The sequence below is a fragment of the Trichosurus vulpecula genome, chromosome 3 (assembly GCF_011100635.1).
Source record: "Trichosurus vulpecula isolate mTriVul1 chromosome 3, mTriVul1.pri, whole genome shotgun sequence".
Classification (NCBI taxonomy): Eukaryota; Metazoa; Chordata; class Mammalia; order Diprotodontia; family Phalangeridae; genus Trichosurus; species Trichosurus vulpecula.
Window position 1 is genome coordinate 169,117,313 of NC_050575.1, and position 20,816 is coordinate 169,138,128.

Genomic DNA, 20,816 nt, shown 5'->3' on the forward strand with positions numbered 1-20,816 from the left:
AGGCCCCTCGCCTCCTGACAGGAGAATGAACCTAAGTGCTGAGAGACATTTTCAGGCATGTCTAATTAGAGATTTTGTTTTGCTGGACTATTCAGATTTGGGGAAGGGTTTCCTTTTCTTTTTAATTTGCTCACTGGAGGAGGCAGCTAGGTTAGATTTAAGGTGTTTAGAGCATTGGGCTTGGATTCAGGAAGGCCTGAGTTTAAATCCAGCCTCACACACTTACTATCTATGTAACCCTGGGCAAGTCACTTAACCTCTCTGTGCCTAAGTTACCTCATCTGTAAAACTTAGATAATAATAGTTCCTACCTTTCAGGGTTATTTCAAGGATTAAAATTAAATAATATTTGTAAAGCACTTTGCAAACCTTGAACTGCTACGTAAACAATAGCCATTACTATTATCAGTGAGAAGAAAAGATTAGTTTTAAAAATGTGTTACTTGAAAAATAAAAATAATAAATAAAAAATAAAATCCTCGCAGCCACCACCACCACCACCACCACCACCATTATGCCAAAACGTCTTTTAAAGCTGTGATTGATGGGAACTAAATGACTTTCTTAATGAATGGGCGGGGGGACAACAGGGAAGCCAAGACATGATAACTGATCAGTCTGGGGTAGGAGGAAGAATGAATGTTGAGGATGACTCAGAGCTTGCAAACCTGGGTAACAGGGAGAATGGTGGCACCCTCAATAGAAAAAAGAGGAGGGGGTGAGTAAGCTATTTGTTGTTAGCATCTATGTCTTAATTAACACTTGGGTTTCAGGACAGAACTGGGCACTTAGTCCATAATCAGCTACTGGCTCTCCCAGCAAGAGGAATGGAGACCGTAGTTGTTCTCCATGACTGTTGACTCAAAAGTATAAAGTCTAGATCAATAAGGGAATGAGTCATCACTTCACAAAAATAAATTACCACAAGGCCCTTTTAAGAGTTCTGCACATAGCGTTGTTCAGTGATTTCAATCGTGTCTGACTCTTCGTGACCCCATTTGGGGTTTTCTTGGCAAAGATACTGGAGTGGGTTTGCCATTTCCTTCCACAGCTCATTTTACAGATGAGGAAACTGAGGCAAACAGAGTTAAGTGACTTGCCCAGGATCACACAGCTAGTAAAGTTTCTGAGGGCAGATTTGAACTCAAGATGAGTCTTCCTGATTCCAGGTCCAGTGCTCTATCCACTGCAGTGCCACCTAGCTGCCCCCTGTATACACCTGATGCTTTAAAACGCTGGCTGGATGGAACTAGTCCCCTTCCTGGTGCATTTAAATCAAGATTTGATTTACACACAACAGGGTAAAGGAACCAGTGATTACGGAAGGGAGACTTAGCTGTGCCATGAAAGGCTCTAGCTAGGCAGGGTCAGTGATCCAGACTAGACTGATGATGGCTGACTCCTAAAAAGCCTTGATGAAGTCTCAAGGCCTCTTCCCCTGCTCCGAATCCTGACATATGCTCTCCCGCTGTAACAACCTCTCCAGGGCTCTCAGTTGCTTTCTCTTGGGAAAAAGATAATTAGCCCAAAAAGTGAAAAAAAAAAGGAAGCATGTTGTGCTAGCCTGAGGTAGAGAGGTCTGCTCTCCCGAGTAAATAGGTAATTGGGCAGCAAGTCATTCCCAAGGGCCTGAGCTTATCCTATCTCAGGTAATTACATAATTAGGGCATGTGGGCACCCCACAGGGGACCCCAGGAAGCAGGTGAGTGATGTTGAGTTGAACACAGGGTTACCGGTGACTGCCAGTGGGTCTTGCTTGATTTTCCCAATGGTGACAGAATCATAGAATGTCAGAGATAGAAGGGATTTAAGAGATAATCTGGTCCAACCCCCTCACTTTGCAGAGGGCAAAACTGAGGCCCAAAGAGATTAAAGACCATGGATCTAAACCAGGGAGGCCAAAGGCCATCCCTCACTTTACAGATAAGGAAGCTGGGGCCCAGGAAGATTAAGATGCTTGCCCAAAGTCTCACAGGTACCAAGCAACTTGACTTGCCCAAGGTCACACAGCTGTGGGCTAGAACCTAGGCTTTCCAGTTTATTGTGAATGTGTACCAAACTGATGGGAGCCCTGTTTAGGAGTGGGGAAGGCACAATAGGAGAGGCCCTGCCCCACTTCTTTGAAGATCCATTTAATTTGCAATTAAAGGGCTGATTAAAGGCCTCTTTCTGAAACATTCACCAGGGGGCCTGGAATTTAGACTTCTGACCCTAGCCTGAGAACAGAGGCAGTGAAGCCCAGAGCTGTGACATTTCATCCTAAAATCTGTCTTCTTTTTGGAAGAGGTGTTTCCAGCCCTTAAAAAGAAATTGAAAACAATAATCTGAGATGGCCGGCTGTCGTTCTGAGCTTCAGCAACAGCTGGTTAGGCTGACCATCCATTCCTTCTTTACTCACACTGCCAATCACCATTCATATACTGCCTAAGGCCCTCATGACTCCTTGCCCATATTATTGCCAGAGTGTCCTAATTTATCGCTCTGATTACAGGCTCCTCTATTTAATCAATCCTCCACATGGCTGCCAAAATACTCTTCCCAAATCTTACCATGTCATATGGCTTGCTCAAAAATCTTCAGTGGATCCCATTGCCACTAGGAAAAAATGCAGACTCTTGAGTTTGACACTGAAAGCCCTCCTAGACATTTCATGTTCTTTCCCCATTCCAAACCCTATTTCACAACCAAACTGGTACTAATTGTTTCTTGAACTTGGCATTCTATTTCCCACCTATAAGCCTTTGCATAGGCTAGGCCTCATACCTGAAAGACACTCCCTCCTTACATTTACCTCTTAGAATCCTGATTCTTCTTCACCGCTCGGTTTGGGTTCCCTCTTCTATGAGAAGCCTTTCTTGATTCCGCCTGTTATTACTGCCCTATTCCTCCTCAAATTATCTTGTCTTAGCTGGGAATCAGTTGTATCTCCCTAGGAGACATTAAGCTCTTTGGGGCAGGGACAATTTCATTTTGTTTGCTTGCTTCTGTATCCTCAAATATCTAGCATAGGACCATGTATCTAGTAGGCAGGTACTAGTATATCATATATAATGATATAGAACACAATTATATATTATAGAAATATGCATATAGTGTGTATGTGTATATATAGTTAATATGTATATATCTATACAAATATGTGTATGTTTTTATATATACATATGTTTGTGTATATATATATGGGATATCTAGCAGGCAGGTACTAATACATAATTATATATTATTATTATAATATATATTCTATTATATAGAATATATATTATAGAAATGTGTGTATATATAATATATTGTGTATAGGGTTAATATGTATATATTTATACAAATATGTACACATGTATGCACATATACATACATATGTATATATGTGGAATATCTAGCAGGCAGGTACTAATATATAATATAGTATACCAAGTATAATAAACGTATCCTATAATTTATAATATATAATAAAAATATATTATATTACATATATTTTATATTAATACCTGCCTGCTAGATATTCCACATATGCATATGTATATTATATATGTACCTATATACACATATTTGTTTAATTGAATTGAGTGACTGTTGCTTTTCAAAATAAAATTTTATTGATATCTTTTGTTTTTACATCACCTACATTTCCCTGTGTCCCATCTCCTCCCCAATCCCAGAAAGTCATCCTTTACAACGTAAAATTTTTTTAAAGAGGAAGAAGAGGAAAAATAACAGCAAAACTTATCAATACATGGGAAAAATATGACAATATATGCAATGTTCTACATCCACGGACTTGCTGCATCTGCAAAGGAGTCGGGGGAGGTGCCTTCTCATATCGGTTCTTTGGAGCCAAGAGTCTTTCTAATTTTTCAACATTCATTTTCAGTCGCTTTGTGGTGGTGGTTCTTCAATTTACATTGTGGTGATCATCTAATCATTGTGTATATTGTTTTCTTGTCTCTACCTCTTGACTTTGCATCAGTTCATGTAAGTTTTTCCATATGTCTTGTATTGACCATATTCCTAATTTCTCTCAGTGCAATAATATTATATTATGTTCATGCACGATAATTTGTTTAGCCATTCCCTAACTGATGGCATTTACTTTGGTTCCAGTTCTTTGATACCATCAAAAGTTCCACTAGAAATATTTTGGGGTACAATTTGTCTTTCTGTTTATGGATGACCTATTTGGGGCATATGCCTAGCAAGAGAATCTCTGGGTCAAAGTGTATGGACATTTTAATGATTTGATTTGCATAATTCTAAATTGAATTCCAAAGTGATTGTACTAATTTATTGCTCCGCCAACAATGCATTAATGTGCCTGTCTTTCCACAACCCCTCCAACATTAACTATTCTCTTCTGAATGGTGTGACCCTGGGCAAATCACCTAATCTTTCTTTGCCTCAGTTTCCTCATCTGTAAAATGGGGATAATAATAGCACTTCTGCCAAAGTTGTTGCAAGGACCAAATGAGATAATGTTTATAAAGTACTTAGTACGGTGCTTGGCACATAGTAGGCACTATATAAAGGTTAGCTATCATCATCATTATGGCCATCTTGGCTAATTTTCTAGGTGCAAGGGGAAAGCTTAGGCTTGTTGTGATTTGTATTTCTCTTATTATTAATGATTTGGAGCATTCTCTCATATGGTTGTTAATAGTTTGGAATTCTCTTTAGGACAGTTTGTTCATATCCTTTGGCTACTTGTTTGTTAAGGAATGGCTTACAGTCTATATATACATATATATGTATATACAAATTTATACACATATTATATATGTATATATACACATATTATATATATACACATTTATATATTTATATATGTATACATACACATATACATATATATGCCAAACCAAGAAATTTGAGACAAAGATTGTTTTCCAGTCAACAACTTCCCTTCTTGTCCTAGATGCATTAATTTCGTTTGTATAAAACTTTTTCAATTTAATTTAATTTCATAAAAGTTAGATATTTCATCCTTTGTAATTACCTTTATCCCTTGTTTGATTAAAGATTCATCCCTTACCCATAGCTGAAAAAGGTATATTAAATGTTTCTCTTCTAATTTTTATGGTATAATCTTTAACAATCGTGTCATATATCCATTTTTAATTTGTTGTGGAATATGGTGTAAGATATTGGCCTAACCTAATTTCTGCCAAGCTACTTTCTAGTTTTCCCAGAAGCCTTTATCAAATAGAAAGTTTTAGGGTTTATCAAAAGGTATGTTACCAAGTCCTATTATTTCTGAACCTCCTTTATCTGGTTTGTTCCATTGCTTTACTTTCTATTTTTAACCAATACTAAATGATTTTGTTGATGATGAATTATTAAAGCCACTTCACATTATCTGTGTTGCCAATGGCCTAGCGAGCCTCAGCATTACTGTTATTTATAACATAGGGCTTCATTTAAGCAATAGACAGGGATGGTTTTAGTATTTGGCATTTGATGAATACAACTATGCCCCTCATATCAATCCCACTTGTAGTTTCTTAGGTCAAAGCCCCCTCTTAATTTAAAGGGGTACAGGCATAAAAATCAATCCTGTTAATAATAATCATAAATGTTTGATGATCAGTTGATTATAATTCATTTCACATTGTCTCACTGAACTATTTCATAACAAGAGCAAAGCAAATACAGTAGTGGTTGAGTTCGTAAAACGATGCTAAGATCCCAAGTACTCTGTCAGTTACAAAAGGATTTTGTGCTTCTCCACTTAAGGTCCCAGGCAGTACACTTATTCCTGAATTATCTCCTGCTTTAAACAACCTTGTTAACAAGTGCCGAAACAGTGCTAGGACAAACCAATGTTTTCACCTTCACCCGATGCAGCAGAGACGTATGAAAGTGGAGTCAGATCTCTTTGTTCTGCCCTGGCACAAGTTGGAACTCTCTGTGCGCAAGGATGCAAGCAGCTTTTCCAAGATTGCTTGGAGCAAAAATCCAAAATGTAGCCAAGTGACCGCCAGCGCTAGTGTTTAAATTGGAAAGGCAGAGTTTTAAATAATTCGTCAGTGTTGTGTTAGAGGAATCTTTATTGCTAGGCTTGTGCAATCAGTATCCAGACCCAACAACTAGAATGACTAACATTCCTTAAACCCAAATTTTCAATCCTTTCTATCTTTAATCTGAGAATTCCCTTTCCTCCCAACCCCCAACTTTTAAATAGTCTCACACTTTTTGTAGAGGCTTGTTTCAAAACTTGTTTAATTCAGTCGACAAATATGTATTAAATGCCTACTATGTGTAAGCAATAGGGGACAGACAATTTACATGTCATCAACCCTAACCTCATAGAGCTTATGGTAGAACTATAATTAGTTAGGGTAAAAGAATCTTTTCCCCAGGGGCCAGACATTCTAGGGAATATTTTCTCCCATAGTCTTCACATGTTGACTCATTGTCCATAACAACTCTTGGGCTACAACCCCTAGGGTCCTGTCACCATGCTACCCATTTTTCAGGGCCTGCCCTCTCCCCTAACTCCCATAGGATAAAGAATCAGAATTCCTTGGATACGAGCCACCCCATATTTGGAGTTGCCACCCCCCTTTTTAACTGAATTTGCTCCAGGTCCAAGAATTCTTAATTATGACTCTGGCCTTCCATCTAAAACTTTTGTAGATAACCCAAATCTAAGAGTAACAGTCAACATTGGATAACAAGGTCAAGATCTCTATCTCTCCACTCCCCAATCCCTAGCCCCAAAATCCTGAGAGGCTAGAATGATGGACCTAATCTATCAAGATGAAATTTAATAGACAGAAAGTTCTATACTTGGCTGCAAAAAATGAGCCACATAAGTACAAGTTGGAGAAGATCTACTAGACAATAATGGGGGGGGGGGGTGGAGTCTAGAGGTTGTAATAGACTCTAAGACCAAAATGAATTAACAACATGACACAATAGCCCTAAAAAATTAATGCTTAATTAATTGAATATATCATACTGAAAGATATGTTGGCCAGAGAGAAGGAAGTGATAGTTCTCTTGTACTCTGTCCCAGTCGTGCCACATCCTGAGTATCATGTTTGGTTAGCCTCCTCATCTTCCGTTTTAGGAAGGACTTTGATAGTCTGGAGAGTGTCTGCTGATTAATATAGTGAGGTTTGTGTTGTTGCTAAGTCATTTTCAGTCATGTCCAACTTTCCACAACCCCATTTGGGATTTTCTTGGCAGAAATTCTGGAGTGGTTTGCCATTCCTTCTCCAGCTCATTTTACAGATGAGGAAACTGAGGCAAAGAGGGTTAAGTGACTAGCCCAGGATCACACATCTAGTTAAGTGTCTGAAGCCAAATTTGATCTCATGAAGATGAGTCTTCCTGACTGCAGGCTCAACCCTCTGACCACTGTGCCACCTAGTTGCCTTGAATAGTGAGGAAGCTAAAAATAATGCCATATAAGAATTAGTTGGAAGAACTCAGCTTATTCATCAGAAGACTTGGGGGAGACATACTAATTATCTTTCAAGTATTGAAAGGATCATTATGTGGAAGGAGAATGCTAACTGCATTCAAGTATTTGAGAGATCACTATGAAGAAGAGATAAGCAGCTTCCATAGTGGATAGATGGCTGGCCTTAAAGCCAGGAAGAGCTGAGTTCAAGTCTTGCCTCTGATACATACTGGCTATGGCCAAATCGCTTAACCTACCATCACTCTAGGAAACTCTCCAAGACTCTAAGTTGCAGAGAAGGTGCTGCCTTGCATTGGAAGAGGAAGTTTCTCCACCTGGGACTTCCCTGTAACAATGAAATTACGGATCCAAGCCCAATTTCCCATTCCTATCACATAGGAGAGGTATTAGATTTCTCTTTCTTGGTTCTAGAACTAGAAACAATGAAAGGAAGTTGCTAAAACAAAGATTCCTAACTGAATTTTTAAAAATGTCTTATCAGTAAAGCTGCCCAAAAGAGGCACTGGCTTTCTTGGGAAGGTAAGGGGTTCCCTGTCACTGGAGGTATTCAAGAGGAAGCCAAATGAATACTTTTAGGGGATGTGATATGGGGGATTATTATTTAGGTTGGACTAGATGACCTCTGAGGTTGTTTCTGTGATCCTGAGATTCTCATCTTTCTTCCTCATTAAGTGGGTGAGTTGTTTTGTTTGGGTGTTTGTTGTTGTAGTTGTCATCATCATCATCATCATCGTCGTCATCATCATCACCATCACCATCACCATCATCATCATTACATTTTCCTATGATGGTGATCCCTGTTGACCCTGGTTGGATTCTTCACTCGCATTGGCTCCCTGAACACCATTCTCTCTTCTCCCAAACAAAACCCCATATTTTTAATCTTTGATAAAAGTAATCTCTTCAATGTGAGTTCTCCCTCTAGCAAAAATATCATAACTCATCCCTGACTTCTAAGACCACATAACTCTTCTCCACCTGGGCTCCACCCAACATTCTATCAGCCGTCTCCTTGGGCTCTTGACATTACAAGTGTGCTTGTAGAGACCCTGGGGTATTTTTCTCTTTCCCTCCTCTCTCCCTACATAAATAGCCCTCTTCTTTTTCTGGTCACACTTCTTGGTGAAGATATCCCTTAACCAAATTCTTTTGCACACATCTTTGCTGGGAATTTGTTTCAGCCTGTTTATCACATCTACGCACCTTTCCATTGCCCTCTCCTCTCTCATGGAATTATGAAATCCCATGATTACAGCTTCATAGCATCACTGGAAGAATGCTGGTGTTAAAAGAGATGGTATTTTGTTGCAGGGAGAAACATGAGGTCCTTAAGAGCACTATGCGACTTCTAAAATACTATCCAACTTTCTCTTTTTCACGTTTAATTCTGGGCCCAGTTTATTATCCATCTTCAGTGTTTCTCAGAGATGCACATATTGACAGACTACTTCTATTGGCTGCACATTATTATCCATGATGGCTGGGACGGTCTTTTGCCTTTCTTTGTATCCCCAGCATTTAGCAGGGTACCTGACACATAGTAGGTGCTTAATAAATTTCATGGACTGACTACATCCTACTAGACTAGATCATAGATTTCGGATCATAAATCTATGCCTGGGAGGGACCTTAGAAGTCATCTACTCTGTATTCTTCATTTTACAGATGAGGAAACTGAGGCTCAGTGTTTAAATGATTTGTCCAAGGACCCACAAGTAGCATGTAGCAGAGCCTAGGTTTGAACCTATTTCCTCTGCCTCTGAATCCGTTGCTCTTTTTATGAAACCACACTTCAATAGGCCTTTATCCATTTGTTTTGTCTTGCATGGATAGCTATGATTTCAGTGATCAAGGCTCTTCTTTAGAAGACTCTGTCATGTTTTGGGGCCTGTTTTAATCAGCAAAATGCCACCTCGAGCAGACTTTTTGAGGCTTTCACTATCTATAGGAAATCTCTTTTCTATTTGGCTACTGCCAGGGACAGCCTCCACCACACAGCTGTGGCAAAGACCTTTGACAAGCAGAAATCTCCCTGTTTTTTGTCTTATTTGATATTAATGACCAGAGGGATTGTAAAACAAAGTGATCCCTGTCATTGCCTATTTCCAGGATTCTTGTATGAATTTTAATATATGCATGTGAGACATCTTGTCAGGAGAGAGTCTTTAAGAGAGTGTTTTTGCTCTACTAAATCAAAAGCTTTTTTATAGTCAATAATAAGCACAGTGGGATATTGTATGCTCTGTCCTGAAAAAATTAAATTGATTCTGTATTATTTTTATTGGTCCTATTTACAATTAATTAATTATATCCTGTAACTGACTAAATCATGGTTCTTAGTCTGCAAACTTAGTTCAGAAATTCAGCTGGCCTATAATGAGTTAAGTTTAGAGGTCCAGCTTTCTTGATCTTTATTTTGCTCTTGCCTCAATGAAATCTGCTATCTTTCAGGGACGCAGGTGGAGACCAGGAATTCTGGTCCTATGTCTATACACCACCAACCTGATCTTCAAGGAGTCTGGTTTGTCACCCAAAGAAGTCTGGACCACTATCTCTGACCTTTCAGGTGGACCCAAACAATAAACATCTCTTAGTCACAGGAGGAAAGGAGGAGGTTGTTGCTAGCTCCTCATTCCCAATTTCCAATCAATTATCTTGTCCCCCACACCTCAACTCTGTAACCAATCATATTGATTTCACCATTCATGATGTCAAGCTCTTGTAATCAATCAGAACTTGTTCCCCACCTATGAAGTCCTGTTCTTTGCTCTGTACTCCCCCAAACTATAGAAGGGAGCGGGCCTTCTGCTCAGGGTCTTTAGCTTGACTGAGACAGTCATTGAGCTACTGACTGGTTTAAGCCCTACTAATAAACTATTATATTGCTCAGAGAAAATATGCCTCTGTCTCCTTTTGTTGGAATTTCACTCGTGATAGCACCTTTAAGAGTTAATTGTCTGATGACAAAGATGCGGACTGCTGTAGATTATCATTTGTGAAATCCTACCACTTCTCTCCTCAAACCTTCATCAAGGATGTCCTCAATCTGAGTGTAGATTATATTCATGAAGATTTTGTAGAATGAGGAAAGTAGGCCTACAGGTATCAATATCTTCTTCATCGCCTCTTTTAATAATCATATTAGCATCTGTGATTTTTTCCAGGTAGTTGATATTCCTCCCTTCTTTCCAATATCTTGAGAAACGAAACCTCAGTTCCTTCAAGATTGTGTCAGTCCCTAGCACAGTCCTCTTCTGTGGATACTTGGTCTGGTCCAGGTGCTCTTCTCCTCTTTGTTTTCTTTAATGCCTTCTCTCTCTTGACGTACAGCAAACCAGGTACTGTAGTATTGCCGTTATTCGTCCTTCATTTTCAAAGAGGACCAGTGACATCACCGGTGAAGTCTCGATTTGCATGTGAATTGGATTTAAGTGAGGCAGAGTTGTGCAAAGTCATCACCCTCACTCTCTCTTCCTGCGATATCAAAGTCCAGCGGCAGGACAAAAGTCAAGACAACTGGCAATGGCCCAGGATGCAGAGGACGACCTCGGCATCTTTGATGTCTGACCAAGTTCTGAGCGCTCCACAGTGCCTGCTTCAGCCGTCCTCGTAGCCGTTATAACAAATTGTTCTCATCCGCCCATTCTGTAGAGGGATGTCTTCACACGCTTGGGGTAGACCTTCCCCTAACTCATGGATAGATGCGAGACCCGTCCGTTACCCTTAACCCGGTTTAGCCCCTCTGCCAGGATGATTTTAGCTTCTGACTTTGTTCCAATAAGGCATATTCAAGGAAGACTGGCACCTCTGGTGCTGCCAAGAAAGCTGCCAAGCTCTTTCCGGGCTGCTCATCCACCTTCGGTGTCCACCTTTCACCCGGCTCTCACCTGTGGCTCCAAGAAGCCATAGCACGCGCAGCGGCCGCACCGTAGCGTTAAGAGTTTAAATGGCGCGCCTCCGTTGTGACTGTTGGAGGAAACAGTCTGTTATCGTGACTGTTATAGAAACTACCTCTGGCCAAGCTTACAGAGGCATGGCCCCTCGGAAGACCTCTTCCATAATTCCTCAGTTTGTTGTCTTTCTAGCTTCAGCTTCAAAGGCTCTCAAAGTGATCTGGCTTACTTGAACCCCTTTGGCAAGATTTCTCTAAACGTGTTCTTCTCTCCGTAGATTCACAATCTTGGGATCATGGCTCTATTCCTGGAAGGGGCCTCAGAGATCATTTAGGCCAGCCCTCTCATTTTGCAGACAAAGAAACTGAGGTCCTGAAGTTTAGCAACTTTCCCAAGATTAATAAGGTAGTCAGAATCAGAAGTGGGATTTGAACCCAGGACCTCTGAGTATGAAATTAGTGCTCTTTCCACTGTTTCACTCTCTTCCTTTACAATATTATGAAAATTAATTTATATTCTAAATTGGCATTGGAAGTGTTTTGTTATATCGCTTAACCTGACAAGGAGAGCAAGTATTTGTTGGCTGAGGTATTTTCTAGACTATTTTGGCCTCTTCATCAAGGTGAAAGATGGAATAATGGATAAACAGCTGGACCTGGAGTCAGGAAGAGCTGAATTCAAATCCTGCCTCAGACTCTTACTATCTACATGACCCTAGGCAAGTCTTAACCTTAATTTAACTTCTGCCTCAGTTTCCTTATCTGTAAAATGGGGACAAAAATAGCACCTACTTCTCAGGGTTTTGTGAGAATAAAATAAAATATGTGTACAGGGTATCAAAAACTTTTAGGTGATCTCTAAATGCTAGTTATCATTTATTTATTGGTTAAACTATCTTGAGTAACGGTGATGGTCTATGTTGATATCTGTTCTTTTATCTATATACAGCTTTCAGCATTAGCCGCCTGTTTAAATAACTTAGGTTGGGGTTATCTCAATCATAGGTTCATCCATCTCAGTTTTTATTCTTTCAATTTGGTGTTGATTTTTATTTTTGCTCCAATACATTGATAGTGTGAGTACACACTTAAAGCTGATTCAGAAGTGATTTTTATATCAATAAACAGTCATTTCTTTTCACATAAGACAGGGAATATAGTCACTTTCTTTTGCAGTGATGTTATTCTGTGCTCGCAACATCTAACATCTCACTCAAGATATATAGACGTGAGGTTTCTGGCCTCTTTTGTTTCTTAAATACCGCTACCATCTACCTCACGGAGCTGTGAGGATCAAATGACATGATATAGGTAAAGCACTTCACAAGGCTTAAAACGCTCCACAGATATCTGCTATTCTTTCTTCATGCACAGGGTGTTCCTAAAGTCTGGACACATAGGAAAAAAGGCATATTTTCAAGAAATGAAAGGAATGAAATTTTCAACAACATTTTATTTAGTTGGAATATTAATAGATAACATCTTCAGTATGATTTCCATCATTTGTGACGCAAAGGTTGATGCACTTTGTAAGATTCACATGAACTCAATGCATTAACTGTCAATTTTAGCACATTCACTCTTTATGCGTTGGATCAAGTGTATTGCATCTGTGATTTTCATTGAGTACACCTTCTACTTTCACATACTGCAGAAAAAGAATTCAATGGGGCTAAGGTCTATTAATATTCCAAATAAATAAAATGTTGTTGAAAATTTCATTCATTTCATTTCTTGAAAATACGCATTTTTGCCTATGTGTCCAGACTTTAGGGGCACCCTGTAGGTCTCTTTGCAAATGCTTATAGTGAGCACAGCAATAAAAAGATAATCAAATGTTCCATGAAATGATGCTGCTTATGGCCTTTGGATGCATAATTAGCCAACTCTACTAATCCCTTTGTTTGCATCTCCAAGGAGTATTTATTAACCACCCTTCCATTTAGGTAAAATTTCATTTTGTCTTCTGGCTTAAGAATGCCAATATTCGTGTGGTTCCATCCCATCCAGAACACACTGATTCATTGGTCATTGGACAAAGAGGCTTTCCTTTAGAGCACCAGCAGATAAGTTTATATTTATAGATTATCTTAAAGCTTCATGAGTCTTAGCATGCCCACTTTAATACTATGCTACCACGGTTACTCCAGAAGTAGATGCGGGCTATACAAGACAGAGGCCAGTTTTGATTTTTTTTATTTAACTATCAACTAATAACCTATTAAGCATTTCATAGGTTGCCATGAAGAGGTCAACATTCATTGTCTCCACTTTCTCACCTCCTTTCATTTCTCAGTCCCTTGTAATCTCAATTGATTCCCACTGCTAGACCTACATTCCTTTCTCCAAGGTTACTAAAGATCTCTTTGTTATTAAATGCATCAGCATTTTCTCAGTCCTCATCCTTCTTAACCTCTCTGTAGTATTTAACATCATTGTCCACTCCCTGAATTCTGCCCCTATCTCTCTGACAACTCCCCAGTTCATCATCCATGACCTAACCCCTATGTGTGAATGTTCCCCAGGGCTCTTTGCTGGGCCTTCTTTTCTTCTCTCTCTACATTATGTTATCTGCTCCCATAGGTTCAATTATCATCTCTCTGAAGGATGATCCCAGATCCTTATCTAGCCCTCATGTCTCTCCTGAGCTCTATGCTACCATTACCAATTGCAGTCTGGACATATAGAATGTCTCTCATGAATATCCCATAGGCATCTCAAACTCAGTATGTTCAAAATACAACTCATGATTTTTCACTTTAAATCCACTCCTCCTATCTTCCCTATCTGTCTGATGGCAACACCATTCTTCCAGTCACCCAGATTTGACATGACAAAGAAGGCAGAGTAGTTGTTTTCTTCAAATGTCTCCAAACCCAAAAGCTAAGAAAAAAATCAAATTAGTGATGGAAAATCTCTCCAAAGAATTAGAAGTTCTAAGAAAAAGGGGGAAAAAAGATTCAGAACACAAAAAGTACCAAGGTGGAAGAAAATTTGGCAGAAGAGAAGCAAAACACAACAATGCTAAAACACAGATGCAAGTACACACATGAATTGTATACAAGTCAAACTGACTGACCTTGAAGACAGGATTAATTTCAGAATAACTCAAAAAAAAATCTGAGTACTATAGTGGCAGAAAAAATATGAAAAAACTATCTAGAACTGTTGAATATAGACAACAAAGCATTGATTAAAAAAAAAAGAATCCACAGATTGCTAACCCCGTGAGTTCTTGGAGAAAGAACTTGAAGTTTCAAACTCCAAGGCATATAAGTGATTACATTTCATAATTTAAGTAGCAGTCATCAAATTTTAAAACCATCCAGAAGAAAGGTTTACAAAAAGGAAAACAGGTGATTTTAATAACAGCATTATTCTGCATTTATGATAAATCATAGGAGAGGATGGAATAGTACATTTGAAAAAGCAAAGAAGCTCAAGTTGCAACCCAGGTTCACAATTAAGGGCTTACCTCTTCACTCTCCCCCTCACTTTATATCCAATTAGTGGCTGAGTCCCATTAATTATACTTCCATGACATCTTTTAAATCTCTCCCTTCTATCTGCTCACATGGTGGCCAAGGTGGTGAATTTCATTGCCTTTCATAGCAATAGCTTCTGAATTAGTCTCCCTACCTCCAATCTCTCTCCTCTGTGCACTGCAGACAAATTGATGTATCCCTAAAGCACGAGTTTGATCTAGTCACCTCAAAAAGTTTCAACGAATCTCTCTTCCTCCTAGGATAAAATACGAACACCTCTGTTTGGCATTTAAAGCCCTTTACAATTTGGCTTCAACCTATTTTTATAGACTGAGTCACATTACTTTCCCTCAGGCATCCTACATTTCAGCCAAACTGGCCTACTATTTCCTGTACACCACATTCCACCTACTATCTCTGTGACTTTGTTCAGTTGGACTCCCATGCCTAGAACATTCTCTCTCCTCACCTTCACCTGGCCCACTTAACTAATGTTTTTGAAACTGAACTGAATCAAAAACCTACTAGAGATGAGTTTCTCTGTATTTCACTAGGCTGATACTTGGATAATAGACAGAGACTGTTGCTAGGACTGCACAAGATGCCTTTCCAACACAATCGAACCTGCCAGAGTTTCTTCCCTGAGAATTCAGGGTTACTTCCATGCCACAACGATGCTTTAGAGGAAGGCTTGGGTGGGATAACAAAGCCCCATCTCCACAGTGAAACCACACACCCCACCTGCTCTTTTACAGTTTGATTCTTGAGTTGTCATTGCCAATCATACACCATTAATAGATCGACGATATATTTTCCTCCCGCTGATTTTCATCCTTTTCATTTAGCAAACATTGATTTTTCTCTCCCTGCCAACAGACTAGAAATATAGTCTCACGTGTCTCTTCGCAGCTAATGCTAAAGTCAGTCCACGGGACCATGAGCCAGATTTCTTGGTTTCCTTATTACCCTTTCCACCACCTGACTCCGAACTCCTGGATAATCATTTAGTCCCTGTCCTCCGAGATACTCCACTATAAAAATAAGGAGAAATATGTTGCTTCTACCCAGGGAGGTTGGGAGACTGGATTTTCTAGATCCAGAAAGTCTTTCAATATACCTAAGTAAAAGCTTCTGTAGAAAAATAAACTTAAAAGTTGTACCTACAAAGTCAAATGACAATTGTGTAACCACTCCTTCCCTCCCTCCCCCACAAATTATAATAATAATAATAGTATTTATATGGTTCTTAAGGGTTCGCGAAGTACGTTACAAATATTCTCATTTTAACCTCACAACAGCCTGGTGAGGTTGGAGTTATCATTACCCCCCTTTTGTAGATGAAAAAAAAAGACAAGTTAAGTGACAGGCCTAACACACTATCCACCACGCCACCCACCTGTAATAGATGAAGACTACACAATTTCAGAGAAGTTTGTAAAGTTCAAACCGATAGGTAGTGAATACTCAAGATGTTTGATGCCCTCTCCCCCCCACACACACCCCTTGGGTGAAACATATCTTTCCTGTCCCATTCTGTGGTAGAGGATGCTATGTGAGTCACTGTAGTTTCCTTTGGCTGTTTGGCCAATAGGGTGAATAAAGTCTTCTTTTGTAGGCACTTCCAAAAATAGTAAGACATTCTTGTGTTTTGGAAGGTTTTCAGTTTTTCTACAGCAGGTAAAAGGAAAATGTGGCAGCTCCTTCTTGACAAACAGATAGGAGCCATTTGGACTAATGCGAAATTTACCAGTTCAGATTAGTCCTATACAGTGTTGGAGGTTGAGGAGGATGGGAGTGGGGGAGGGGGCGGCTATTGAAAAGAAGTGCAGTCATTTGATTATCAAGACAAATCCACAATCCAGACTTTCTTTTTCCCTGATCTAAAGAAAACAGGTGGATTTTGTAAAATGGTATGCCCTTAAAACTTTTCAAATGTCATGGAAAATCTGGAATTCTGCATCCTGCATTTCTGGAGGGGGCCAAAAGCAACACTGTGTTAATGACCAAGCTGTGAGCTTTTCCTGATGTTGGCCAGATCTGGTGCCACACACCCAGAGGGAGCTCAGCAAACGTGAATGGAGCTCTGGAATCAGATTCTGGGTCTTTGCAAGGCTCCAGGGCTCTGAGGAAGAAAAGTAGTTATGGACCCTTATCCACTAATTAAGATTCTGTGAATTCCACCCACACCGAGGACCTCTGACAGTGGATTCTCACAGCCTTCTGGGTTCCCAGGAGTCTCTGCATTTTCCACTCCATTTCCCCTACAGCTAAAACCCTGATGGAAACAGAGCCAGAACTAGGAGTGGGCAAAATATCCATCACCTAGGTTGCCACACACAGGCTCCAGCAAAGACCAGATATGTAACGTGGGCAAGTCACCTTACCTCTAGGCAACTCAGTATCATTATCTGAAGAAACAGGGATGATATTGCTGACATCCAGCTACTCTACTGTGCTTTGTCGAATTGTCTTAGAAAAAGAGTACTTTGTAATCACATAGCCCACACACACTGGCCCTTTGGCAGCTGGGTCCAAAGCCTTAGACTCCAAGCCTGATCAATAGACAAGTACAGGGACCATGGAGAAGGTGTCTTCCCCCACCAGTGTTGTCAAATGAAGCAAAGTGGCCTTAATTTACTAATCCAATCAGGTCTCCAGGGACCCAACAATCAGATTTTTACCCATACAACGTGACTTTAACTTACCTTTCCAGACTTATTTCAGGCTATTCCCCTTTATGAACTACATGTTCCAGATAAATTGGTCTAGGAGCTTGAACCCAAACTCAACATTCCATCTCTAGTCTCTATGCATTTTCCATGAGTTGTCCCCAATTCTTCATTCGCCTCAGTCTTAGAATCTTTAGCTTCCTTCCAGTCTTAGTTCGGTTGTCTCCTCCTACGGGAAGCCTTGTCTGATCCTTACAAGTGTTACCCCATGCTCTGTTGTTCAGTTGTTTTCAGTCATGACCAACTCTTTATGACCCTACATGGGGTTTTCTTGGCAAAGATACTGGAGCGGTTTACCATTTCCTTCTCCAGCTCACTTGACAGATGAGGAAACTGAGGCAAACAGGGTTAAGTGACTTGCCCAGGGACACACAGCTAGTTAAGTGTCTGAAGCCAGATTTCAACTCAGATCTTCTTGACTCCAAGCCTGGCGCTCTATCCAAGCCACCACATAGCTGGTCTCCCTCCTCAAGTTGCCTCAAATTTGCTTATGTATATTATATTTCCCCAGAAGAATGGAAGCCCTTTGAGGTCTGAGGCTTTTTTTTCTCATTTCTATGTATCTCCAGCACCTACCTGGATATCTCAGATAGACAATGCACTTAATACATGTTTGGCGAATTTCGTTGAGTGACACTTGAACCATGCCTAGCTCACATGGCTGCTGTCAGGAGAACACTTTGTGAACCTCAAAGCACTAGGTAAACGCAAGCTATTGTTATTGTGTGGGAGGTGCAATGAGGCATATTTTTAAAATGTTTTTGTAAGTGCACATGTTTTTAATGAGAGAAAAATCCTACTTTCCATGGCAACCGGCTGAGAAGCAGCAAGTCATAGGGGCTAGAGGTTTGGACTTAGAGTCAGGAAGACCTGGGTTCAGGTTCTACTTCTGATACATAATAGCTTTACGGTCTGTGCCCCTGGGAAACTTACTGAGATGAGTTTCTGGTCTGTGTTAAAGGAAGGAATTTCCACACTAGAAGTTTCCCACATGCCTAATGATCATCCCCAGTTCCATCCAACCAAAAATGGCACCTATTTTATATTGTGATGAGTCAAGTTGTGAATGTCACAGCCAAGGCTCAAGTCTTTGGCACACAGCAAGACAAGGAGGGCTGTGTAGTCCTCCAACTTCATCCCAAGCTCACAGATTTTGTCATTTGCCAAGGGTTCACCCCCAAGGGGACTCTGGTTTACCTAGGGAAAGGTCTGAAGGCCGAGGTGGAAAGCAAAGGGCAGAGCCAGGAAGCCAACTTCAGTAACTGTCTTCCTTCTCTCTCCACAGTCCCTGCAATGCTGAAACTTAAATAGCTCTTTAATCTACTATTCACAAAGGGGGAAGAGACCCTTTCTGACTTTTCTTTTTTCTAAGGAATTGCAAACTTGTAACTTCTAAAAGCCAGTCTCTTTAATTACAGGAGGTAGGAGAGTGGAAAGTTCATTGAAATCAGTGAACCTGGGTTTGAGTCTCTTCCACCCTTCCAGTTCTGACATTCTATGAAACTATACACTAGGTGCCTGTCCACATACTTGACTAGAATAAAGGAATAGGTGAAACTGCAAGTGTTCCAAGTTTTCCCTTTATACAATTGCCCATTTTCTTTGGTGTCCATCTGCTCTGCCCCACTGTCCTTCGGGGCCTTTTGCTGCAATGTTCCACCCAGGTCTGTCAACTAGGGCAGTGCTGCTGGGAGCTGGCATCCAGCCTACTCTGGCTCTTGGATAAACTAATTCACTCTATGGAATTAATATAATGACTGATAAAGGCTCCGTGTGTTATCTCTGGAGAGACAACAATACTTGAGAAGAAGGCACTGGAACTCTAATAACGGACCTCCTGGGACAGGGGCAGGCTAGAAAAGGTGATATTTGAGACCATAGCAAGAGGGTCTTCCTTTTCTTATGTACATTATTTAAATCACATATGTAGTCAACCAGCCATGTTGCCTCTGTGTATGGCTGGCTTTTTACCACTTGTCATGTTCATGGCTAATAGACATCTGGGCAAATACTTAATCAGAATTTTTACTCAATCTCTACCACACCTGTGCACCCAGAAAAAGTGTGCTGCCTTTCTTTCACTAATCTGCATTACAGATCTTCTGGAACTGAGATAATTTCATGCATTATAGCATACTACTCACCCTTTCGGGATGCTCTGATCACATCCTGTTGCAGGCCTCCTTGGAACTGGCCAGGAATGTAGCTATAGCTAAGAACATTATTATGCCCTTTGTCATCACAGAGTAATAGAGTGTAATAGAACTTTAGAACTGGGCAATCCCTCACATTGGTATACCATTGTACAACTCAGCAAGGGCCTTCCCCTTATAACAGCTCGTTGTATCCTCACAATAGCCCTGTAAGGCTGGTGGGACAGGAATGATTTACCATATATTACAGATGAGAAACCGAGGCTCCCATAGATGGACTGATTTGCAGAGTCAAGACTAGGACCTGGGTTGCCTGACTCCAAGGTCCAAGGCTCTTTCTGCCTAATGGAGACAGGGGAACATCTGGATGCTTAAGCAGAGTGCAAAGAATAATAACAAACTAGCACTTACATGGTACTTTGGGATTTGCAAATTATATAGTATAGTGAGAAAAGTTCTGGATGTGCAGTCAGGTCCAAGTTCTGGCTCCATTACTAATTAGCTCTGTGTGAAAATGAACTTAACCTGCTTGAGCCTCAGTTTGTCCATCTGTAAAATGGAGATAATACCATAAGTACTACATAATTCGAAGGGTTTTTTACAAGGATAAGATGAGACAATGTACTATATGGGAAAGCTCTTTGGTAACCATAATAGTTTATATTTACAGAGCTAAGAATTACAAAGCACTTTATCTACACTTTTACACATATCTCACAACAACTCTATGAGAATAAGGTGTTATCTTCATTTTACAGATGAGTAAATTGAGGCTGTCAAAGGTAAAATGATTTGACCAAGGGTCATGTAACTACTAAGTGTCTAAGGTAAGATGTATCTGATCTTTTTTGTCATTGATAATCTAGGATCACACTTAACTATAACTTTGTTTCTAGGCTGTGGTTTATTTTTCTTCTATTCTACCTCTGGTGTCTCTATTATGAGCATCTTTAAAAACCCCAACCAGGCTAATGGCAACCAAGCCCTACCTCCTCAGCATTTTCTTGTTGTCTTGGCCCTGTTCAAAAGAATAATGGATTCTAGTCGCAATTATTTGTCCACCTCTGTCTGGGAAAGTTTTTAATCATAATTTTATTACCAAAGGTCAGGCTGGTACTTGGAAGGGACAGGCATCGG